At 37.3% G+C, this 26970-nt stretch overlaps 1 pseudogene; it reads right to left on the reverse strand.

Annotated features, from left to right (window-relative positions):
• Nucleotides 1-16888: 16888 nt before the first annotated feature.
• Nucleotides 16889-21822, reverse strand: LOC145029501 (uncharacterized; annotated as a pseudogene).
• Between the last annotated feature and the right edge of the window lie 5148 nt (nucleotides 21823-26970).

Here is a 26970-nt window from a genome sequence, read left to right on the forward strand (position 1 = left end):
GCATGACAAGGAATTCGAAATGCCCATAACGAGTACGGAAAGCAGTCTTCGGTACCTCCTGCCCTTGTACTTTCAACTTATGATAGCCAGACCTCAAATCAATCTTTGAGAAATAGCTAACACCCTGAAGTTGATCGAACAAATCATCAATGCAAGGTAGTGGGTACTTGTTCTTGATAGTCACCTTGTTCAGCTCACGATAATTAATGCACATCCACATTGATCCATCCTTCTTCTTCAGAAACAATACCAGAGCACCCCAAGGAGAGGTACTCAGTCTAATAAATCCTTTGTCAAGTAATTCCTGCAGTTGGGTCATCATTTCCTTCATCTCGGCTGGCGCAAGACGATAAGGGGTCTTTGCAATTGTTGCAGCACCAGACACAAGGTCGAATCGGAATTCCACTTGCCTGTCCAGAGGTAATCCAGGCAAATCATCGGGGAAAACGTCAGGATACTCGTTAACAACAGGAACCTCATTTACAGTTTTTTTCTCCTCTTTGGAGGTATCAACTGTATAGGCTAGATAGATAGAACATCCTTTCGATATGAATTTATGAGCTTTTAAGAAAGAGATTATTTTAAAGCTTTTAGGTCTTTGTTCACCGTAGATGTAAAGAGGATTCTTCCCTTCGATAGGAATACGTACTATCTTTTCATAACATAAGATTTCAGCATGATTCCTTGACAACCAATCCATGCCGAGAATAATATCGAAGTTAGGCAAGGAGATAGGGATTAGGTTTGCAAGAAAATTATAGCCTTCAATTTCTATGACACAATCTCTATAGATTTTATCATCAAGTAATGATATACTTCCCGCAGTATCTACGTGAAATGGTTGCTCGAGTGCATAGCAAGTAGTTTGAAAAGAATGCGCAAATTGATAAGACACAAAAGAATCTGAGGCACCAGAATCAAATAAGATGTGAGCAGATCTAGAATTGACAAGAAATGTACCCGTCACAACATTCGGGTCCTCGCGTGCTTCCTCTGAGGTAATCTGGAATGCACGACCCTTAGCTTTTGGTACCTCCTCCTTTTTAGTTGGAGTACGTTTGATTGTTGAACAGGGACTTAACTTCTTGCAGGTTGTTGAACAGAAGCTTGACTTCCCGTCACTTGGCTGGTAAGAGTAAGGGAAAAAAACGTTTTATGTGGCCAATAACACCAAAAGCATAGCATGTAGTATTCTTCATCAAGCAAACAGGTTTTACGTGACCCATTTCTCCACACCCATAACATATCACCGATCCTTTATCTATTCCACACTGGCCTTGGTGATTCTTTCTGCATCTTCTACATAATGGTGACTGGATAGAAAAAGATTGTGACCTACCACGGCTACGAGATGCATTCTGAGATTGCATCCTTGAATTTGAAACGGCTCAAACAGGTTGAGGTGGTGGCATAGAGGAAACAGGAGTAGTTCGTTCAATACGCGGTAGTTTTGAAATAGAAAAGGTGGCACCACGTATCTCCAAGTCATGCTCACGCTTTTGAGCATACTCTACAGCTTTATCAAACGATAGAATATCCCAATTTATCAAAAAATCAGAAATTTCATATCGTAACCCTTCCAAGAACAACTGAATTTTATCGTTTTCAGTTGGTATGTACTTTGCAGCGAATCGTGCTCGTTGATTGAATTGAGTCTCATACTCATTCACCGTCTTGCCTTCTTGTTTGAGTTCTAGGAATTCTTTCTCTAACCTTCTCCTCATGTCTAGAGGACAATACTTCTCTAGTAGACGAGTCTTGAACATCTCCCAGGACAAGTTCTCCTGGTCATAACCATTGAGAGCTTCATACGTTGCTTCCCACCAAACCAAGGCTTCATCAACTAACATTGCAGATGCGTAATTAGCCTTGTCATCATCATCCACATGGGAAATACAGAATACTTTCTCTGTGTTCTGAATCTAAGCTAGAACAACTATGGGATTAAGGACACCAGAAAACTCTGTAGCACCACTACTCTTGAAATCTTTGAACGAGAGACGCTTCACCTCTCCTTTTGAAGATTCTCCAGTGTATTTCTATTTAACTTTATCACCATTCTTTTTGTGTTCTTCGAGAGTATGTCGAATAACACCGGTAAGTTTACCCAAGAGTTGCTCCTCACGAGTTGATATTGGAGTATTCACTTCCTCGGGTTGAGGAGCTCCACCAACCTCAGGGGTATGGCTACTTACTTATTCAGACATTGTTCTGAAATTTAGGAGTAATATAGTATTTTAGAATATTAGGATTTATTATAACCTAATAATTCACTTAAGTATTTCCTATGGTTTGTATCCATATACTTATAAGGATTTAGTTCATAAATTGAACTTCCAATAGTTTAAGTCTAAATATCAATCCGTGACATTTAGTTCACTTAAACTACTGCTTTGATACCATAATTGAAAGACCCCTACTTTCGTATTACTAAAAGACCCAAACTTTCATACTTCACAATATTATTACTCCAAAACATGCTACTTGCATATTCATAAAAGCAATATTTTACATTGATAAAGAAGTTACAAACTACTGGATACAAACCGACTATTACAAAGTGTTGTATATTACATAACTACCCAGGATATTGTAATTTATACAAACATAAGCTAAAGTACAAAAGTATTAATACAAACTATTCTAAATCTTTCAACAGTGGTAAGCGGTGACACTTAGTGAATTCAATAATAGATACAATATAATGTTATGCCATATATATATACACACACACACACATCAATATGGCAGAAGAAAAGAGGAACAATAAAGACATATGTGAAATCATGTGACAGGCGTTCATATCAATCAAAGACTTTATTCAAAGATATACTTTTGAATGCTTGATATACATCAATAAAGTTCAACCCAGAAGGCATAGAAGATATACAAATTTCTGAATATCATTTTGCTAGCATATACAGGCTTTTAGCCCTACCTAGCCCATTACCAATATCAAAAGTTATACGAGACATGCTTTACATGGCCAAAGGCACAAAGCCAATACCAAAATAATACAAGACATGCTCTACATGATCGGGTGTTAAAAATAGTAAAAATATGAAAAAGGGGGTGAAAATGGCTAATTTCCTAAAATTACCCGAGAAATCTCGCAGGCCTCCCTTTTATAGGCGAGGTCTGAAGGTCGATCGAGAAGGGAGGAGTCAGGAGCGAAGGCAGGTGGCAGCCGCGGAGCGAGGCCAGGTGGCGGGTGTGAGCTTCAGACATGCGAAGGGCATATGGCATTCTCGGATTGGACCAGTGAAGCTCAGAAGGCAACACGCATCGCACCTCGGACGTGGCACGTCTCGGTCACGTAGCTGCTTTGTGCGAGGTGACGTAGCTGCTTCGTGGCCTGTACTATTCATGCGAAAATTCTCGGAAAATGTGCCCCAAACTTCTAAAATCCATAACTTTCACATACGGGCTCTGTTTTTTTGACGTTCTTTATATGCACGCGTAGGCGGGAATATAATCTAAAACTTTCATTTAGACTTCGTTGTCTAATTTTTATTTTATTTTTAATATTATTATTTTTAGCAGACCGGGACAGGAAAATCCGTTAAAATTTCATAACTTCTTCATCCGACATCCGCTTTCGTCAGACTTTTTATCGTTGTACTACAAATGACGAGACCTTCGATTCTCATTTAGGTTGTATCGGCTAAATATCACTCGATCTAAAATTCGTGTTTTTAGTTGTCTACTGCTATTCCGAAACTTAGAAAAATCATAACATCCTCATACGAAGTCAGATTTTGGCGTTCTTTTTATCGAACTTCTCGGTTTAACGAATACTACGACTTTCATTTAGATCACTATGGCTAAAAAGTAGTTAATCAAAAACTCACTTTTTACGTCATTCGGCGTCGTGCCGGGTTTGTTGTGGATCTTCGTTTGGTCATAATTTCTTCGTTATAAATCAGATTTCGATAAGGTTTTCGCCTAATTTTTTTTAACGAGATTCTCTATAACTTTAAATAATAAAATTTCACTTTTTCAAAATTTATATTTTCGTTAGATTTTACCATTTGACATTTTATTGAAATCTCATAAGATTTCCAATATTTTCAGGGTGATTCTAAACATAGTTTTACTTCATTTCTTGTAAAAATCATCTGTTAGAACTCAACATTTAAATTCACATAATATTTCGTAATATTATTCATTGAAAAACACGATTTCAAAACGTGTATGTTACAAGAGCTATAACAGAAAGGGTTCACAACACCCTGGTTAAAGTGTGTGGATGAAGCCATAGGCAGAGAAGCTCTCTAAAAAGCTCACGTTGGTCAGGCAGGTGTGCATGAAGGAGCATGGGCCCTGACTGGGAAGGTGCTTCGCATGGGAATCTACTAGCCCACCACACATCAAGATGCGGTGGAATTAACAAGAAAATGTGTGGAATGCCAGACGTATTCTCCGGTCCAAGGAAATCCTCCGGACCCCTCAAAGGTATATCTAGCCCGTGGCGATTCTACCAATGGGGAATAGATATTGTGGGACCATTTCCAGAACCCCCAAGCAAACTCAAATACATGGTGGTTGCGGTGGATTACTTCACAAAATGGATCGAGGCTGAGTCATTAGCGTGCATATCAAAAAGGCATATGATCAAATTTATGTGAAAAACATTATGACTAGATTTGGAACACCCAAGGTACTAATCAGTGATAACGGGTTGCAGTTCGCTGAAAACCCATTCCGGGATTGGTGCGCCGATAAAGGAATCACTCAAAAATTTACGTCAGTAGCACACCCCCAGTAAAATGGGCAGACAGTAGTATCCAACCGGATGATAGTGAACGGGATCAAGAATTGACTAGGGAAAGCTAAATGCAACTAGGCTGAGGAACTACCAGCGGTGTTATGGTCATATAGGATGACACCAAGAACAGGCACACAGGAAACACCATTCAGCTTGATGTATGGAGCAGAAGCGATGCTCCAGATAGAGCTGACAATAGGCACCTTAAGAACGATCCAAGCCGACGAAGAAACTAACTCCCTAGACCTGAGGCTAAGTCTATACCTTCTCAGGGAACGAAAATAAAAGTCAAACATGCGGCAAGTCGCCTATAAACATGATTTCGAAAAAATACTACAATCAGAGGGTCAGAGAGAAAGCCTTTAAGTAGGAGTCTATGTACTAAGGAGAAACAAGGCGAGTCGGGCGCAACCACAGGGTAAACTAGGCCTTGTATGGGAAGGTCCATATAGAGTTGTCGAAGCAAACTGCAACGGAGCATACGCACTGGAAACAATGGAAGGAAGGCAGATCCCAAGAACTTGGAATGTGAGAAATCTAAGGAAATTCTACTTTTGGTAGACCCCACCAAGTTGAACAAGGGCAAACGACACCAAGAATGCGAGATACTCGGATAGATAACCCCACTTAGTGGCTGAGACAGTAAATTCACTCCATAGAGCTTAATGTATCAAGAACAAAATGCTCAATGTAATACTTAGTGTATTAATAGCAAAACTTTCATGCTTAAATACTCAGTGTATTAAGTGCAAAACTTTGATATTGTGCGTATTAGCCTTAAATATTTATTTTATTAAGTGCAAATTCTCAGTGTACCGGCTTAAATACTCAGTGTACTAAGTACGAAATTTTCATACTTACTGTATCAGCCTTAAATACTCAGTGTATTAAGTGCAAAACATTTGTATTCAATATACCAGCCTAAATACTTAGTGTATTATAAACAAAATCATCCATGATACAAAGTGTATTAAACTAAAGGCTCATGAGCATTACAAGGACTTTCCCACTCACAAATTGATGTGCTGAATCAAAAGTGCTTAGAGCACCTACAGCAGTTTTCCCATGCATGGATGAACTAAAGGAACAAACATAATAACACAGCCTGAAGGCCACGGTCAATTACAATATGCAAAGAACCAATACAAAAGCAAAGCCAACAAGGCCAAAACCCACAATTTTTTCAAAATAACAAGAAACAAGCTTAACAAAAGTCTTCACGCCCCATAGGGGCAGCACACGGTACATTAGTACCCTAAGTATCAACATAACCAGCATCACCACCAACGTTTTCACTCACAGGCCCACCATCACCAATATCCACATCAAGGCCACCAATAGGCCCACCATCGTCATCACCACTGCCTGCACTGCCACCAACATCCGCCTCAACACCACCAACAAGCTCACCATCTCCTTCACCATCTTAAACACAGTCACCAGCATTCCCATCACCGCCATTACCACCAAAGTATCAACAACAACATTCTCATCACCGTCAACCACCATACCCTCAGGGGTACCCTCAGAGCCAGTGGAAGTGAAAAGAGCAAGGACCCACTGAATATCCAAAACCCCCAACCCCAGTCAAGATGCATGATCCATACTAGTGAAAGCAAGAAGAGCATCATTCATGCTAGGAACGGAGCCAACGGAGCCAGAACCTATTTCGGACATCAAACCATTGCAACTAGAATCCGCTCCAGAAATGAAAGCATAATGGTGGATGAGGCTCACTACACTAGTAAAGTTTGGATGCTCAACCAGTTTATTCACAACTCGAACAAGACCTATGCGCAACAGCCAATCTAGGTCACACCGGGTAGCTTCAGCATCCGCCTGAATGGTGGCAATCAATCTGTCATGGTCAGCGATGTTACGTTTGAGACTCTCGTTTTGGATTATCAACCCTTCATTTACCTATGTAAGAGCATCCACCTTACTTTCCATAATGGCCCTAACTTCTTCTTCAACATCTTTCTTAGCAGCAATCAATGAGCACTTTTGATTCAAACCCTGAATGTCATTACCAAGTTTAGAAACTTGGCGCCTCAACCCAGCTTCGCGAACATCACATCCTGCATGAGCAGCCTCAACGTCACTAAGCAGCTAAATCCGCCGAGCACCTGACACAAGATAAAACATGGATTGGGCAGCGGCGTAAGACATGTTGTGCGAAAGAGCAGAGCTACTCATAGTTTACATATCAGCAACCGCAACGGGAGGGAGCGCATGGCGTGCAAGGTCCATTGCGTTGTCACGCATAGACAGGCAAGAGTGATTTTTGAGATTTCAGGCAGGAACAAAAATGTAGGACCTAACAGGGTCCCCGGAGTTGCCTCCACCAGAAGCTGGGAACCGTGCCACACCACTAGAACCCCGAGGAGGGGAGGAATCGGGAAGAACTTGAGAAATAACTTGAACAGGAATGTTGGGCTACTCATAAGCCCCCTGAACCCCCTCGTACTATTGAACATCGTCATCAGGGATCACAACAACCGATTCAGGTGTCGAGGATAATGATTTCAGGACACGGGAGAAGTTGTGCCTCGTCTAAACCCGCTTGCCAATTTTAATCACACTGGTGACAATTTCCCCCACGGCCAAGATAGCTTTCTTCTTTTCCTGCAAGCGGCGGACATCCTGGATTATACACTCCTTGTTGTCCTTAGTTATGTCCATAGAACCAGATTGCGTGCCAACCGGAGAGCGACAGTTGAAATAGGGTAGGAATCCAAGGGAGTTCCCCCAACCAACGTCATTCCTCCTTAACCACAGGAGGAACAGGAGCAGTCACAGATGAAGCAAGCTAATCAAGACGATGGGGAAGAGGGAGACAGTCTACCAAATCCACCTCCCTGTGCTTCAATTTCCCTTGATAGCGTTTCTTCAGGACATCATTCATGGATAGTAGGGTTTCAAAACCTACAAAAACAAGGCACCAAGAGAAAACACAGCCAAACGTGAGGATTGAGCACACCAACACTTAACTCTTCTCTATGCAAGTAACATATGGAAACAATACAAAGAAAGCAAAGAAGGAAAAAGGAAGAGGAATATATATATATATATATATATATATATATATATATATATATATATATATATATATATAATGGGGGGATACAATGCAAACGAATCATCGTCAATAATGGAGCAAAAGATCGTCATTTTCCCCCGCCGCCTCCAAGAATGGCTCATCCCCACATCGGCCAACAACGCTTCAGAGTAATCCTCAGGGTGACGTGGATACTCTTGAGTAGATCAGCGACACCCTGGTTGTGTGGGAACAGCTTGGGAGTGACATCAGCGAAGGAATTGACACGAACCCACCACTGCCCACCAGCCCATGGTTCACCCACAACCACTTGTCTTGGGGTTATCCATCGGGAACCAGAGTGTGCCCCCCCTGCCGAACAGAAAAAGTGCACCTGTCACCGGTACAACAAAGCCTAAAAAAGTATTTGAAGACAAATTCGGGGAGGACAACGTTGGCACGAAAGATCATTTTGAACGCCACTACCTTGTTCGTGGCATTGGGGGTTAGCATCTAAATGCTACATCCAGCTTTCTATAAGACCTCCTCTTGAAAGTCAGTAAGGGGGAGGTGCAAACCGACGTCGAGGGTTTTCAGGTAAACCCCCACTCTACCGGGTGGAGGAGACATAATTGACGAACCAGGTAGTGGAAACTCAATGCCATCAGCCAGAGAAAGGCCATACGTTTCTTCAAGAAACCAGAATTCAACATCAAAAGGTAGGGTTCCGGTTTGGCCAGCCATTAAAGGAGGGTAAGAAGAGCCCTAGAAAAAGGAGAAGAACATAAGAAAGGTAACTTGAAGGAAAATAGGATAAAGGTGATAGGCACCCTTATATAAGAAAGGAAAAAGGGAAGGATGTTCAAAACCCTTGACAAAATGACGTAACCGCTAGCCATGATGAGCGGTCACATCGCCATTAAAACCGAAGCGGCAAACGAACCAGGAGCGGACACGTATAGAGTAGTTAAGCCTAGAACATCATAGCTAATGCAGCAACGCTATGTCTACCGGACTACGGGACTTGATAACTTGCCTTATCCAGTATGAAAGAATTGTGAACCTGCTAGAGCTAAGTCCAGAACGCCGTAGCTAACGTAGCAACGCTATGTCTACTAGATTAGGGGACTTGATAACGTGCTCTAACCAACATGAAAGAACTATGCGCCTGCTAGAGCTAAGTTCAGAACGTCATAGCTAGCATAGAAATGCTACGTCTACCAGATTATGGGACTTGGTAACGTGCCCTAGCCGACATGAAAGATTCGCACTCAGCCCAAAGACTAGTGCACCCGTCAGAACAGACTCAGCGGAGCTTAGCACCTGCCAACGCCCTAAGAGTAGGGAGTTCTGGTAAAAGGTTGGCGCCTGCCAAAGGCAATCTCATGGAAAGCTCACGCCCGCCAAGGGCGCTCTCATCTCCAAGACAAATGATACACTCAGGAGACAAAACAGGCAATCAGGGCATCATCGCCACAGCCAATGGAAACGCTCTGACAGTTAGAGGAGTACGATCCTCCAATCAGCGCCCTTGATCCTGTCACTTTTGGCAATCCTATCTCGTATAGACGAGCAGGAGCGTTGAGTATAAAAGGAGACGCTCACGACCCCAAAAGGTAAGTAATCCTCTCCAAGCAATACCTATACTCACACTCATAACCCTACTAACTTGACCGTCGTAGCATCTTTCCAGGAGCCACCTCCCGGGAAATGGCTGACGGCCCACATTTCTCTGTGACCTTGCAGGAGCAGCTAGACAACAGTTGTCGTATCTCGAGTAGAACAACAACGAGGTCGCAATTCGCATCAATATGAATGAATGTATGTATGAAAATATTAAACTGTCTATTAGTGAATTATTATGTTTTTTGAAGTATGAATAATATATTTTAAATTGTGAATATTTTTTACTCACGATATATTTCTTAAAGAAATCTACAATTTAAAAAAATTGAATTTTTCAAGAAATAATTCCATTTTTTGTACTAAAATTTTGTATATTTTGGAAGTATTATCAAAGAAATGAGAGCTACAATGTTTTTTCTATTAAGCTGTGAATACAATCAAAAAAATGTCATTAAATTTATTGTTAGTCAGGTGGCGGTCCGACGTTGGTCTTGCAACGGTTCGGAGACAGTCCACTGGTGGTCCAGTGACAAGTGACAAGTAGTTTGTAAACTAGGAAATGAAATAGTTTGCCTATCACAATATAAATGTTGGATTTGTCAAAAATGTCCTTAATGAGAACATTTAAAAAATGGTTATTAAGGTTTTTAACCTTTATTGCTTCACATTTGAACAACTTCCTCTCTCTCTCTCTCTCTCTCTCTCTCTCTATATATATATATATATATATATATATATATATATATATATATATATATATATATATATATATATAGGGCTCCGTACGAGATAGATCTATGTCCGAGAGAAAAAAATGGAAAAAAATTGCATCAATAAAATTGATTCATGATTCAATTTTAATTTTTTATTTTGTATTATTATGATCCATGATTCATTTTTAATGATGAAAAAAAAAATTTTCAATTTTTTTTCTCCCGAACATAGATCTATGCTCGATTTTATGGTTTTGTATTTTTGTCAATTTTTTTAATGTGTCCTTACGAGTCCTTACTTTCAAATAAGTCCTCACCCAATCATTTATATATATATATATATATATATATATATATATATATATATATATATATACACACACACACACACACACATAGAGAGAGAGAGAGAGAGATATAAGTTCAAATGTTTCTAGCAACTATTGTGTGCCTACATACACCAATGAGAATTCAAGAAATAACAAATAATTAAATAAATCATCATTTTGTACTTTTTATTAAGGAAATCGTTTAATTAAAATCCTGCAATTAAGGAAATAAAGTAAATACATTTGAGCTAGTCGTGTGTGGTCGAACACGTTCATCATCGGCATCAACACCATCACCATCACCGTTGCCCACTTCCTCTCTTCACCGACCGCCATCTGTTAGTTTCTTCAATTCTTAACAATGATGATTGTCGAGAAGCCATGAGAGAACTGTGGATCTAAACCTATAAATCGTTGAGGTATTTTGATAGATTCAAATTCCCCTAATTTGTTCTTGACCTTCAAATATCGGTTCGGTCTCCCCATGGTGAGTTTTCTTGATTTAAATGATTTATGTAATCTTTTTTATCTCCTCCAGTGTCGATTTGGGGAAATTGATCATTAACTCTCGCATTTGTTCTTCTGCTTCGCTTCAGTAATGTCAGTAATCCCTCCATCGATACCCTCATATTGATCTAACCATGGAGCATGAATAATCACAAACATCCATGGTGTTTTACTCCAACTAGCTGTCTTCACGCTGTGAGGTATGATTCTCCCTTGGTTTGATTTCTCTTTTGTCTTTGTTTGAAATTAATTGGATTTCATTGACTGAGAATTCAATAATGGAATTGGACCTATCTTATCCAAGTGTTTGATAATAAAACATGTCTTCCAAGTGCTTGCTATAATGTCAAAAAGAGAGTTTTTGTGTAAAAGAGGCAAGTTTGATATGTTGGAGGTATTGTGAAGATTCTATCAGAATATGTTAAGGTAACATGTTTATACTTGTGTTGAAATATTCTGTTAGAAGTAAAGTAGATAATATTTTGTTAGACTTCTTAAGTAATTGAAGTTTAAGCAACAAATAGAAATGAAATATTTTTTTAGAATTGATGTTAATATGTGTAGTTATGTTATTTTTGTGGTTTTATTTTATTAAAAAAGATGTTGTAAATTCTATTAGAATATAAGTTAAAACTTATGTGTATTCTATCAGAATTTATTTATATAAATGCATTCTGTCAAAATGTCTTTCAGAATGTTTTATTAACAACAAGTATATTTGTTTAACTGGTAATGCCTTCTAACAGAATTACGAGTAATGCATGTTACTAGAATAGCGATGGTATATTCTAGCAGAATAACTAGTTATGCATGTTGTTAGAATAAATTATAATTGTTTTATATCTACTACATTCTATCAGGATTTATAGTTGTTATTATTTTAGAATGCTTCGAATTTTTTAATATTTGAAAGTTGATTATATATTTTTTTTTTGTGGATTTAGGTTTTGAAGAGACTGTCATTGATGTGGAAAAGGAGAAAAAACATGGAGAATTAGATTGTATTCTTGCAAAATGTATTATGCTAAAATGTATAAAGTGTTTCTTAACAATAATATTCTTTTGGAATGGATTAGCGTTTTTGTTAGATTTTGATGTTTTTTTTTTTCTTTTTTAACCATTTTTAGTTTTAATCTTTAAGAATAAATGTAATCCGTATTCTTTAGAAAATGTTATTCTTGATAATATGTTGTATAATTCGTTAAGCATGTTTTAGATAAAAAGTATCTTGAATGAAACAATATTTTGTAAAAATAAAACCGCAAATATATTTACTGGTTTCTTGTTGATTTTTTGTCATTCTGACAGAATAAAAACGGTTATTATTCAAAATAATATTAAATTTAATTTAGAAAATTCAGATTGTTAAAAAATAAGGGAATTAATGATCCCTTAAAATCCGAAAATTTCGTTTTTTAAAATTGGTTAATTGACCAAAATACCTTTTGCTGAAATTTGTGTGATTATATAATACATGCTACCCTATGGTAATATCATAGACCCTCAGATCATGACTGTTGATTATATTCATCCAGTGGTCCAGATCTATGCATTCTGTTACACAATAGTTAGTAAAAACAAAATAATATATATATATATATATATATATATATATATATATATATAAATTCAATTTAGAAAATAAAAAAAAAGTTGAGAATTAGGGAATCATTCTCAACCACTTATTTATTTTGTCGCAACAGTCTATGTGGTACCAGCAGAAATAGATAAGGAATACACATGTGTTTCCAACAAAACATGTTTCCTTAAATATGCTAATCATTACTTTAATATATACAAAAACATAGTTTTTTTTCGTTTTTTTTTTTTAATTTTAAGAAGCTATTTTTATCGAAAAATGATTTTAAATATACAAAAATTCATTATTTTTTATTCTCTACAAATAGATATTTGTATTGATATACTTTTAAGATAAAATGAAAAAATTTATATTTTCAGCTATCGTTATTCATAAGTGAATAAAATGCATCAGATTTTTGTTACACTACATTTGTTATTCACTTATGAATAAAAATATATAATTAATTTTTTTTACAATTTAAGTACCATTTGTACTACTTATTCATATATAAATTACAAATTAACTGTAACAAAAATCTGATAAATGTTTTATTCATAAATAAATATAAAATATGACGACAACTAATATACGTTTTATTCATATATAAATATAATATATGACGAAAGATGATGTAAAAAATATATTTTAAGTAAGAAAACTTTATTACGTGTCATATTCATATATGAGCGATACTTAAACTATCAAAAAAAAAAGTTAAGCATACGTTTTATTCATAAACGAATAATGAATGTACTGTAATACAAATCTGATAGATTTTTATCCACTTATAAATAACAAGAGTTAAAACTCTAAAAAAATATTTTTTTTATCTAAAAACTATATCAATATAGATGTCTATTTATAGAGAATAAAAAATTGTGAATTTTGACATATTTAAAATAATTTTTCGATAAAAATGGTTTTCTAAAAATAAAAAAACAAAAAAAAAATTATTTTTGTGTATATTAAGGCAATGATTAGAGTAGTTTAAGGAAATATGTTTTGTTGTAAAACACATGTTTATCTGTTATCCATTCCTGACGGTACACCTAAGCATTTTACGGCAAAATAAATGTGAGGCTGACAATAATTCCTCCATTCTCAACATTTTTTTCCTCAATTGAACCCTCATCTCTGTCTCTCTCTCTCTCTCTCTCTCTCTATATATATATATATATATATATATATATATATATATATATATATATATATATATATATATATATATATATATATATATATATAACGCCCGTAGATTCGGGCTAATTAATTTAGAGACGATAAGCGTAAAAAATGAATTTTTGATGGAAGATTATTTAGAATGATTAATTTGAACTATGTTGTAGTATATGTTACAAGGATTCTGTACATCGACTTAAACCATTATTAAACATTCCTTGCTATAATATAATTTCATTGGTCTTAAGTGACAACTTGTTGGTGATTTTGATCATCAATGTTATTTAAGTGTAATGAGATTACTTTGTGTTGACCAAAAATGATCTTGATAAATATTAAACAAGTAAGGAAGGTGTGGAGTACACACTTGTTTAAGTTTGATCAAGTTTCAAAGTACACTGTCATTTAGGGGCGAAACCCCTGAACGAACGGGGGTCCGGGGGCAGTGCCCCTGGGAGCGGAGTCCAAGGGGCAGAGCCCCTGGCTGGTTTTACTATATTAAAAAATGCATCAGAAATATGATTTTCCAGATAATTGACCATTGGTTTGACCCTTATCCATAAATCCGTTTTATGATAGTTTTTATGGTTTTATGACAGTTTAAAACTGTCATATGACAGTTTTCAAACAAAGATATTAAAGTTGGTTTTGGTCTCATTTTCTGGTACATACGAAAATATCATCAAACATTCTCGGTTCTTGTCTCTCTGAGTCTTATCCAATTGAAGATTTGGGAGTACCACCAAATACTTCGATTTGAAAGTGATAATCACAATTCTCAGAATTTCCAAGCCTTTCTACACCCAAATTTCTAACATAAATCGAAGTAATTTGTGATCATGGCAAGTGGCGATTCTGTGAAGGATATGACAAGCAAGTTTAACAAATTGAACAAGTTTGAAGGGCAAGATTTTCGTAGATGGCAGAAGAAGATGCACTTTCTCCTTACCACTCTGAAAGTGGTATATGTTCTGAGTACACCCATGCCAGTCTTACCAGAATCTGTTGAAGATGAACCTTTGGAGGCAACAAGAAGGAGATCAAAGTGTGAAAATGATGATTACATATGTCGTGGTCATATTCTCAATGGTATGTCTGACTCTCTTTTAGATATCTATCAAAATTTCGAATCTGCAAAAGAACTGTGGGATTCTCTTGAATCTAAATACATGGCAGAAGATGCTTCTAGCAAGAAGTTTCTTGTCAGTAACTTTATGGGTTACAAAATGATTGACTCTAGGCCTGTTATGGAACAATTCCATGAAATGTTAAGGATCCTGGGAAAGTTTGCTCAACACAATCTGAAAATGGATGAAGCCATTTCTATGGCTGTGATTATTGACAAACTGCCCCCTTCCTGGAAGGATTTTAAACACAATCTGAAACATAACAAAGAGGAATTAACTTTAACTCAACTTGGAAGCCATTTACGGATTGAAGAGTCCTTAAGGACTCAAGAACTTGATAACAATCCCAAAGGAAAGAACCAAGTTGGTTCCTCTTCTGTGAACATAGTAGATGGAGAAGGATCAAAGAATCAAAAGAAGTCTAATGGAAAAAGGAAGTTTAAAGGAAAGGATGAAAAGTCTTCCAACAAGAAGGCTAAAGTGGTCTGTTGGAATTGTAACAAACCGGGTCACTTCAAGAAAGATTGTCGTTTGCGTAAAGTGAACAAGGATGGTGCAGGACCAAGTGGATCCAAGGATCCAGAGAAGCAACAAGGTCAGATTTCTGTATTCATGCAGAATTCTAAATATATTCAGAATTATATTTCTGTGATTTCTGAAGCATTTTATGTGCAGGATGATAATGTTGCATGGTGGGTTGATTCAGGAGCAACAAGTCATGTTTGCAAAGATTTATATTGGTTCAAGGACTTTCAACCAATTAATGATGGATCTGTTGTGAAGATGGGAAATGTTGCAACTGAACCAATCAAGGGCATAGGATCTGTTTTACTTACTTTTACTTCTGGGAAATGTTTGTGTTTGAACAATGTTTTATATGTTCCAGGGATTCGTAAGAATCTCGTGTCTGAAATTGTATTAAATAATTGTGGTTACAAACAAGTATTCGAAAGTGACAAGTATATCTTGTCAAGACATGGTTCTTTTATAGGATTTGGATATGTATGTAATGGAATGATTAGGCTAAATATTAATTATCCTTTTATTGATAATTCTGTTTGCATGGCTTCTACTAGTACTAGCAATAATTTTAATAAATATGAATTATGGCATGCTAGACTAGGACACATTCATTACAAAAGATTAAAAGATATGTCTAAAATGAGTTTAATTCCATCCTTTGATATGCAAAATAATGAAAAATGTAAAACATGCATGCTAACTAAAATCACTAGACAACCTTTCAAAGATGTTGTTAGGGAAAGCAAGGTGTTGGATCTAATACATAGTGATTTATGTGATTTCCATGCAACACCTTCCCTTGGAAACAAAAAGTATGTTGTTACTTTTATTGATGATGCATCTAGATATTGTTATGTCTATTTGCTACATTCCAAGGATGAAGCACTTGATAAATTTAAAAGTTATAAACAACAAGTTGAGCTTCATAAAAATTAATTAGTAAAAGTCTTGCGTACTGATAGAGGTGGTGAGTATTATGATCCAATTTATTTTGAAATTAACTTGGCAACCATCAATAGCTCTAAGGATTTTTACAAGAGAGTTGGTTTCTTCCATTATTCACTCTTCTTTTCTCTAAAGTCAACAGCTCTCATTGTCAAAAAGTCAAAATACAAAATCCCAAATTCAATTTTCTGTAACAACTACCATACTTGCTTATGTGGGACCTACAAAAAAAATTACTACCTCTGTCCCAAATTGATATTCCACTTTTGACTTTTGAAGTCTTTTTTCTTCAATTTTGACCTTAAATATTTTTTATTTTGATAGATAATACTTGATGCAAAATATATGAATGGATTGCATTTTAATTGTTTTTTCATTGTTATAAGTTTTATTAAGTAATATATAACACAAATAAAAATATTTAAGCTTAAAGTTAAAGAAAAAAAGACTTCAAAAATGAAAAGTGGACTATCAATTTGGGACGGAGGGAGTAAAAGATATTACTGATAGTGAGAGTAAAGTATCTTGCTAATATGAAGAAGCACATACCTATGGATTCAGTTTCCTGACACGATCCTGTAGTTGAGAACAAGATCCTCATACTTTTTCCATATGTAAGTTCGAACAGTAGCTAAGCTCGTTTCAGGTGCTAACACTTGCGCATACAAAAGAATCAGTTTTAACTTTTTTATTTATTAAGACATTGTACTTAAAAATTCAAATTCTACCCAATTAAATAAAATAATCATTAAGAATTAAACTCATGAACATGCCTGATTATAGCACAAGATCTCTATGGAAGGCTTAAGCTTCCATGGCTTCAATCCAGGAGCAAAAATCCAACACTAATAATATTAAGTGATTGTAGTAATAAATATATCACACCTTATGCATTCTTAAAATCCGAGGTGCACTCAGCTTCCCTTGTGTCAAGATCTGAGCAGCTGAACCTTCAAATGGATGTAAATAAAAATTGCATCTAAAAACACAAAGAAACTTGAATGAGCATCTTTAAATTCATGAATTAAGTCATTAACAATGTAGTTTTTAAATTCTATAATATTTAAAATGTATGAGATACAAAGAAACAATTTACTTGGTATGTTTTCTTGGGGGCATTTGATTAAGCAAAACAGCATCTAAAACCCAACGAGGGAAATCATCATCTTCAATTCCATGAAGATGAGTAATTTTCTTCTTCCATATTCCAATATGAGAAATCTCAGTAATAATTGAAGGAGGAGAAGCAATTGAGAATTGAAATGGAGGGTAAACTATGGAATCACTTTGAACATTAGCATCTGCTTTAGGTCTTGAAAGTGGAATATTTTTGAAAGATATATCTTTGCTTGGAGCTTCTCCAATTACTGGAGATTGAGACACGAATCTAACTTTTTTCTTGGAAAAATAAGGAGCCAATAGTCCTTTCAGGGTTTCTCGACCTAAATTAATCTGCAAAAGATTAAAGAGATTGTAATTTGTATTTTGTAACTCATCAATGCTGATGTTTTTCATTACTTAATTCAAATCCAATGTGTGAACCTTGTCATCTTCAGCTTTCTGAGAGATGTTGAGGTCAGCAGTATACATTTTGGCAGAAAAACACTGGGGGGTATCTAAATGAATAGACAAGCTTCCAAGCCTAGTATCTACAGTGAACCATGCAAGAATGCTGACCTGGAAAATAAAATATAAAATCATAATGGGAACAGATGAAGATTATATATATATATATATATATATATATATATATATATATATATATATATATATATATATATATATATATATATATATATATATACATTGTTTTTATAAGAGAAAATTACACGAATGGTCCCTATGGTTTAGGGTAATTTGCGTGTTTGATCCCTAACTTATTTTTTAACTCGGAAGGTCCTTAATGTTTGTTTTTGTTACGCGCTTGGTCCCTATCTTACCTAAAAAAACTATTTTGCCCTTGGTTTTTTAATTTATTTAAATAAATACACCTCCAACCCTACCCCTATCACCTTACCTTACCTATCCCACCATTTTTTCCGATTTAAATAGTAGTTTTTTTAGGTATGATAGGGACCAAGCGCGTAACAAAAACAAACAGGACGCGTAACAAAAACAAACAAAAGGGACCTTCCGAGTTAAAAAATAAGTTAGGGACCAAATACGCAAATTACCCCAAACCATAGGGACCATTTATGTAATTTACTCTTTTTTATAAAGATATCTATATTCATACATACCATCTCAAATAGTTCTTCCTTTTTCTCTTCAAATGAAACATGTCAATAGTCTTCAATCACAACACCTTTAGTGATTTCCCAAAGCTTCAAAGAACCACCATTATCTTATCAAATTGACTCTTCACACCATCAGTTTCAAGTTTTTCAACAAAAAAAAAGTGTTCTTTTTTTTTTTTTAAATGTAAAAAAGATTAATATTTTACCTTGGTAAGGACATGTCTTCTATTGTTCAATATTTCATGTTGCACTATTCCTGGAATTCCATCAATAGTTAAGGTGGGAGTTTTATACACAGGAACCTACACATGAATTAAATGAGTAGGTTTACGTAAACAGCTATGCATCAACATAAACACTACAAAAAGATAACATAACTCACAGGGGTAGATCCTTCTAAAGAAGCTCTTGCCCTTGAAAAAGACAAATTTCTAGCAAGAAAGGAACCACCTCTTTGAAACAATTTTTTAGGTTTCAAGTGTTCAGAAGGCCATCTGTCCATAGAGGAATGTGTTGTTGCAACCCAAATTCCATTATCATCTAATGATAAATGCTAAATAGGATGTTCCTTTGTGCATAGCAATAAGCTATCTCTCTTAGATAGGTCTATCAAGTACTACTACAAGTAGAAACAAATAATATTATTATCATTATTAAATGATTGATAATTATTATAATAATAAGTTAATAACATAAAGAAATAGAAGCACACTCGGAGAAAGATTTCTTCCACCACTATACACATGATTGAATGTTGGAGTAGTAGCAAGTGCCCATACAGAATCTTTATGAACAACATATGAATGCACGCATCTCGGTTGCCTAAGATCCCATAGTCTACCACACACACACACACACACATATATATATATATATATATATATATATATATATATATATAAAGAAAAAAAATATTTTTTTTCATGAAAGAGCTTACCTGATCATAGAATTAGAGGATCCTGATAAGCAAAACTTGCAATCATGAAATTGAAGTACTATTAATTACACACTCATTTTAACCAAATAGTTTAGAGTGAATTACACGAATGGTCCCTATAGTTTGGGATAATTTACATGCTTGGTCCCTAACGTATCTTTTTAAGTTGGAAGTTCCCTGCTAATAGACTGTCGAATAATAGACTCTACCCTAAGACCACCGGAACTAAGGTCAAATCAGCTATTCTAAGGCTATACGATCCTAACCGTATACAATTTTCAAAACATTATACATTGCAGTTACAAATACCAATTATCATTTTCATTCCAACATGGTATCCAATATTCTCGCAGATACAAGCATCACATATCAGGCCAACCTATTGCTTACTACTCAGCACTAGCATGCAAGTCTACCAGCTGATGCAACATACACAGGAATCTCCCCTAGCCCTAACAAGCATGCGATTCACAGATTCATAATTAAATCATAACAGACAACATATGTGGGTATTCTGGGAAACTTACTTGAGCTCGTTTGATTGAATACACCAGACCCTTTCTTGTCTTAAAAGTTCTTTACTTAAAATATTTTCCTTTGAAATTTTTTGAAACTCTTACAGATCCTTAGTTTGAGTTCAGACACACCCGAAGGTATCCCCGAATCCCTCAAACTAAGGCTCTGATACCAACTTGTAACGACCTAAAAATCAGGGGTAAAATTTTCATTTTTAATATAACCTCAACATAGATATCATTTATTCCAATCATTCCAAAACATTGGTAATTAAAAATGTTATCAGAGACCACCCCAAAATCATTCTTTGTGGAAAACATGGGTGTGTGCGCTGCGATCAAGCTGAGCCATTCCTTTTCAAAATAAAGATACTTGAAACCATAAACAAAACTGTAATCACAAAGCTTAGCTAGTTCCTCGGAGCATACCCCACATAATCCACATAATCACATAATCCATATCAGCTGTAAAAACTATATAAACCTTATCAATCACACAATCCATGCATACAAACATATAAGGATGCCCTGGAAACCCTCCAGGGTCTTACACTGGGTGCCATGGGAACCCCCACATGGTCTTAGCCCACTGCATACCAACCATACATATAAGGATGCCCTGGAAATCCTTCAGGTCTTACTCCGGGTATCATGGGAACCCCCACATGGTCTTAGCCCAATGCCATGGAAATCTCCCCTAGCCCTAACAAGCATGCGATTCACAGATTCATAATCAAATCATAACAGACAACATATGTGGGTATTCTGGGAAACTTACTTAAGCTCGATTGATTGAATACACCAGACCCTTTCTTTTCTTAAAAGTTCTTTACTTAAAACTTTTTCCTTTGAAATTTTTTGAAACTCTTACAGATCCTCAGTTTGAGTTCAGACACACCCGAAGGTATCCCCGAATCCCTCAAACTAAGGCTCTGATACCAACTTGTAACGACCCGAAAATCGGGGGTAAAATTTTCATTTTTAATATAACCTCAACATAGATATCATTTATTCCAATCATTCCAAAACATTGTTAATTAAAAACGTTATCAGAGACCATCCAAAAATCATTCTTTGTGGAAAACATGGTTGTGTGCGTTGCGGTCAAGCTGAGCCCTTCCTTTTCAAAAGAAAGATACATGAAACCATAAACAAAATTGTAATCAAGAAGCTTAGTGAGTTCCTCAGAGTATACCCCCACATAATCGACATAATCACATAATCTATATCAGCTGTAACAACTATATAAACATTATCAATCACACAAGCCATTCATACAAACATATAAGGATGCCCTGGAAACCCTCCAGGGTCTTACACCGGGTGCCATGGGAACCCCCACATGGTCTTAGCCCACTGTCATACCAACCATACATATAAGGATGCCCTGGAAACCCTTCAGGTCTTACTCCGGGTGTCATGGGAACCCCCACATGGTCTTAGCCCAATGCCATGGAAACCCTCCAAGGTCTTACACCCAAGTGCCATGGAAACCCTCACATGGTCTTGACTAAGGATGCCATGGAAACCCTCTAAGGTCTTACACCCTAGTGCCTCAGGAACCCCCCGAGGTCTTTCATGCAAGCATCACAAAGACAACTAGCATATCACATAACAGATAATAAACTAGCATACCACATAACAGGAAATCAGCTAGCATATCACATAATGCATAACGGGCTGGCCTTGGTGCCATAGACCCATTGGTATCGTGAGGAGACTCACCTCGCACTAAAGAAGCTTCCCGCATGAATTCTTTAGTTGTTGCCCCGCCAGCTACCCGAGCAGTCACTACCATTCAATATACCCAATTAGCAATTAGGTCCCATACCATAATCATTAATCCATGCATGGGGTAAAATAACCACTTTACCCCTGGCCCAATATGTGTAGAACCTGGTTCCTGGTATGTATTTTAATCTAAGTATCTATGCTTTTTTAGCTGGGACTCGGCGAGTTGTAGGCCCGACTCGCCGAGTAGAGACGAGATATTGAGCACGTTTACGTTGGTGACTCGGCGAGTCCATATCCTAGACTCGTCGACGAGTCTGCTAGTCTGGAAGAAACCCTATATCCACGGGTTTTGCACCCTATTTAAACCATGTTATGAGCCCGAAACTCGCCTCCTTCACCCTTAGAGCATCATTTAGCAAAGACTAACCATTCCTTGAGCGTTTTGAGCATTTCTTGTGTGAATCTTGAAGTTTTGAAGAGAAGAAGGAAGCTAGATCCAAAGGAGTAGAAGGAGATCCAAGATCTTGCACCCATTACAGAGTTTATTGAGGTACTAATCAGATTCCTTCTGTTTCTATGATTGATTCTCCATTTTAAATCAGATTTAGGCCATTTTATCCATTTCTTAGCTTGATTATAGTAGAGAGATCGCATTGGGTTGATTAGCCTTCGGATTTAGCCATGTTTCAGTTCCAAAAACTTAGATCTAATACCTTTATGGAGCCATTTTGCATGAAAGCCCTAGATCTACTCATTTAAGTGTCTTTTGAGCCTTTAAATCCCTTTTCATGCATATGTACACGTAAAGTTGTAAACTTTACGTGGTAACTAAGCCTTAAGAACCCAGATCTATAAGTTGTATGCATTGGTTTTGAGTAGATTCAACTGTATAGAAGTTGCATGCAACCGACTCGGCAAGTCGTTCTTCAGACTCGGCGAGTCGAGTTGCGAGTCCTCGAGTTTTCCCCTTTCATGTATTATGCTGAGTGTAACCAGTGAGTTATAGGTGGACTCAGTGAGTCAGAGATCGGACTCATTCATGGAGGGACTCGACGAGTCAATGCCATGGCTCGGCGAGTCCAAGGCAATCTTCATATCTCAAGAAGAGACTCGGCGAGTTGTTCATACAACTCGGCGAGTCACAGTCGGAGTGTTCATATGTTGAAGGAGAACTCGACGAGTTGTTCATACAACTCGGCTAGTCGGATGCAGATTGACTAAGTGTTGGTATCAAAGAAGGACTCGTCGAGTCTATGCCAAACTCGACGAGTAGTAGCGAGCAGAAGCGAGAAATGAGAGTACGGACTCGATGAGTTAGCGGCCCAACTTGGTGAGTCAGGTCAACTGTATGTTGACTTTGACCAAGAGGTTTCCTTTAACCAGGGGTAAAATAGTCATTTCACCCTTAGTATAGTTATCAGTATTTGATTGAGTGTACTTATGGAATTTGTAACCAGTGAGATACCGGAGCAACAATAGACAGATTTCAAAGCAGTTCACTCAGCAGCCAGACTACGAGGTGAGTTTTCCTTCCAGTAGGAACGGGTCTAAGGCCATAATGCCATCCCGTTTAGTTAGCAGTAGTTCTGGACCTCGGTCCGATGCAGTAGTTAGATTTCTTGGTGTCTTTCTGATTCAAGCATGTTTTGTGTTACATGTTCCGGACTTCGGTCCGATGCAGTGCTTATACTAGTTGATGTGTTTATGCTATGCTATGTTATGCTCAGTCAGTTTTCGTACTTCGGTCCGATGCAGGGGACAAGGTCCCAGTTAATTCCGGATTTCAGTCCGATGCAGTTAGTTCCGGACTTCGGTCCGATGCTAAGGACAAGGTCCCAGTCAGTTCCGGACTTTGGTCCGATGCAGTTTTCAGACTCCGGTCTGATGCAGAGGGCAAGGCCCTGGTTAGTTTCGGACTCCGGTCCGATGCAGTTTCTGGACTTCGGTCTGATGCAGTGGGCAAGGCCCAATATGTGTTTTATATCATATTGTATGGTATGTGGTAGTTTGGGGGAACTCACTAAGCTTCGTGCTTACAGTTTCAGTTTTGGTTTCAGGTACTTCAGCAAGTAAAGGGAAGAGCTCGGGATGATGGCATCGCACACACCACAGCTTCAGTTTTTGTCCTGGGAATTGATTTAGCTTTTCATAGATATGATTTGATACAGTCTTGATTCGGTTTTCTCGTGATACTTTGTTATGGTTTTGAGATATTGACGTATGGGTTTTTATTTTATGGTATTGATCTAATGATTTTAGTAATGATTAAACAAAATTTTTGGGTCGTATTTTGGGATGTTACAAGTTGGTATCAACGCCTTGGTTTGAGGGATTCGGATACACTTTTGGTTGTGTCTGGACTCAAACTGAGGAAGCGGTAAAAGATTTTCAAGGGAAAAATATTTCCGAAAATGATTTTTGAAAAAGAACTTAGAAAGAAAAAGATTTTTGATAAAGAGAAAAAAGGTGTGGTGTGTGTGATCAATCGAGCTCAAGTAAGTACTCCCAAATTACCCATACAAGTTTATATTATCAGTTTCAGTTTCAGTAGAACAGCATGCTAGTATAGGACAAAGGATCTAGGAGGATACCTTATGTGCCTGCTTTATGTGTTTCAGCTTGATGAGAATTGCATGCTAGTAGTGAATAGACAGTAGTAGGATATCATGTGTGGGTTATGCCTAATAGTATGAGCTTAGCATTGTATGCTAGTAAAATTTCTTGTTATGAGAATAGTTTGTATGAGTATGTTTCCTTTATCTGAATGCTTCTTGCTTTGTGCTTTGTGGCACTCTGAGTGATGGGAGTTAGCCATTAGGTGAATACATCACGTCACATGTGGTCAGGGTTGAATAATATCAGAGTGTCAGATTTAACCCTATTGCGCAGCTCTCATTTTAGTCTAACCATTGTAGGGACGAGTCTTTTACTTGAAGGATTATCCGAGCCTCATTGCATGTGATGGTATTCAGGTGGTGGCTAATTGGCATTACAAGGAGGCCTTCAGCAGTTGAGGACTGGTTTGGGTGGAGTCAAAGGTTTCCCTAGGGAAAGCCTAGGATGTATGTAGCAGAAGTCAGTAGAAGTAGAGTAACTTGGTGGAGTTAAGGCAGTTCTTGAGGAAAGTACGGATAAATGTGGAAGGTAGTATGGGCTCGTACTTCTGAAAGCAGAGGATCCGTACTTGAATCAAGGAAGGTTGAGATGAGACCGGGAAGCTCGTAATAGCAGTGATCCCTTGAGATGTTTCAGTGTACTGACATTTGCCATGATATTTTTTCAGAATGGTGGTTTTGCGACCTAGGCCAGCAGCCGGTAGTTCAGGTGCCAGAGAGGGATCTGGCTCAAGCTCAGTAGCCAAGCATCTAGATGAGCAGACTAGAGAGTTTTTCACTTCAGAGGTGACCCGTATCATTCTTGAGCAGACTCCAGTGATCTTTGGTTCGGCGAAGGAGGGTATACTAGAGTTGATGGAGGGGAGACTAGGCACATTTCGTGTTGAGGTGGCGGCCATGATGGGGTCGCGCACTCTTACATTCAGAGAGTTTCGAGCATGTGGAGCTCCAGATTATCACGAAGCGTGGGACCCCATAGCGAGTACTAGATGGTTGGCGGATGTGGCCAACGCTTTCTGCATGAGCAGGTGTCTCGAGGGGGACAAGGTCAGATTGGCATCCTGTCTTCTGAAGTATAGGGCACGGGATTGGTGGGAGGAGGTCGGATATATCATCGGAGATGACGCAGCTTTGGATGCTATGACCTGGACTGACTTTACTACCAGGTTCAAAGTTGAGTTCGCACCGGTTATTGAGGTGCAGCAGTTAGCCAGGGAGTTTCAGGATCTCACCCAGACTACAGAAACAGTGGCGGAGATTACCGCCAAGTTCAGGGAAAGGGCGCTTCTCGTTCCTCAGTATGCAGCTGATGAGGAAACGAAGAATGCCCGTTATCACGAGATGCTACGGAGCGGAATCCACTAGTTTGTGAGCCGGTCCAGCTGTAAAACGTTGGATGACATGATTGCTAGGTGTAACACTAGTCAAAATAGGTCAATAGACAATAACATGTGATTATGCCAATCATGTAATGTGATTATGTTAACCTAGTATTGTGGTAATAATGTTATTTAGTTCATGATAAATTCTAATACAAATATGAACTTTCCTTATGATACAACTCAAAGTATACGTCCATACGATTCCAAAAATATAGAGAACGTCTGAATTTGACTTCGCATGAAGAAGTTATGATAACCGAACACTATAAATATCTATCATAAGAGAAATTTAAAATAGACTTAGAATTAGCTATTTAAGTCTAAAATAGAGTTGTAGTGCTCATAAATACCTACGTGTGCATATAAAGAACGTCAAAAACGGAGTTCGTATGCAAAAGTTATGGCCTTCCGAAGATATAGCTTTCAGAAACCCTAAGATAACTAATTCATGACGTGAGTTTTATGACACTCATGATGTGAGGAGTCATTTTGCCACATTTCGGAATCTAGAAGGTGTGTTGAGGTTGCGAGGGGATAGGATCCAAATTCACGATGTCAGCTTTATGACACTCACGACGTGAGGAGTCACATGGCCACCTTCCAAAGCTAGGGACACAAATGGCAAGTCTACAGGGTGATCATGCAAGAACTCATGACGTGAGCCTTATGACACTCACGCCGTGAGTGTCCTAAATTCTTACTATAACTAGCAGGTCCGACTTCAGCCATTCTTACACCAAAACTTCTTCCCTTTCTCTCCTTTGTTGAGGCCATCTTGCATCCCGAGCCCCGATGATCTCGCACGCTAACCGTTTTGCTTAGATAACATAAAATCACGCTACTAAGGTGAGTTTCACAGCCCCACTTTCTAATATTTCGGGGGGAAACGCATGCTAGTTATTGTATATATGTTATTATGATATCTATATGATAGTATATAGTTATGATAATCGAGATATGACTGTTCTAAATATAACATTTTGAATACATTCAACTATTATTAACTTATCAGTATGTTAATATAGTAATGTAGATCTTGAGTTATACTTAGGATTCTACATATATGTTGTGTGCGATATAATACCGAAGTAATATTTGAAAGTTCTAAATGTTAAGTTATGTAGCATGTTGCTATTAATAGTTTTATGTCAAGATAAAACTGGATATGTTATATGTTGTTATTGTTAGTTTTATGTCAAGATAAAACTAGATATG

Source organism: Lactuca saligna, chromosome 2, assembly GCF_052625555.1.
Source record: "Lactuca saligna cultivar CGN05327 chromosome 2, ASM5262555v1, whole genome shotgun sequence".
In the NCBI taxonomy this organism is placed as follows: domain Eukaryota; kingdom Viridiplantae; phylum Streptophyta; class Magnoliopsida; order Asterales; family Asteraceae; genus Lactuca; species Lactuca saligna.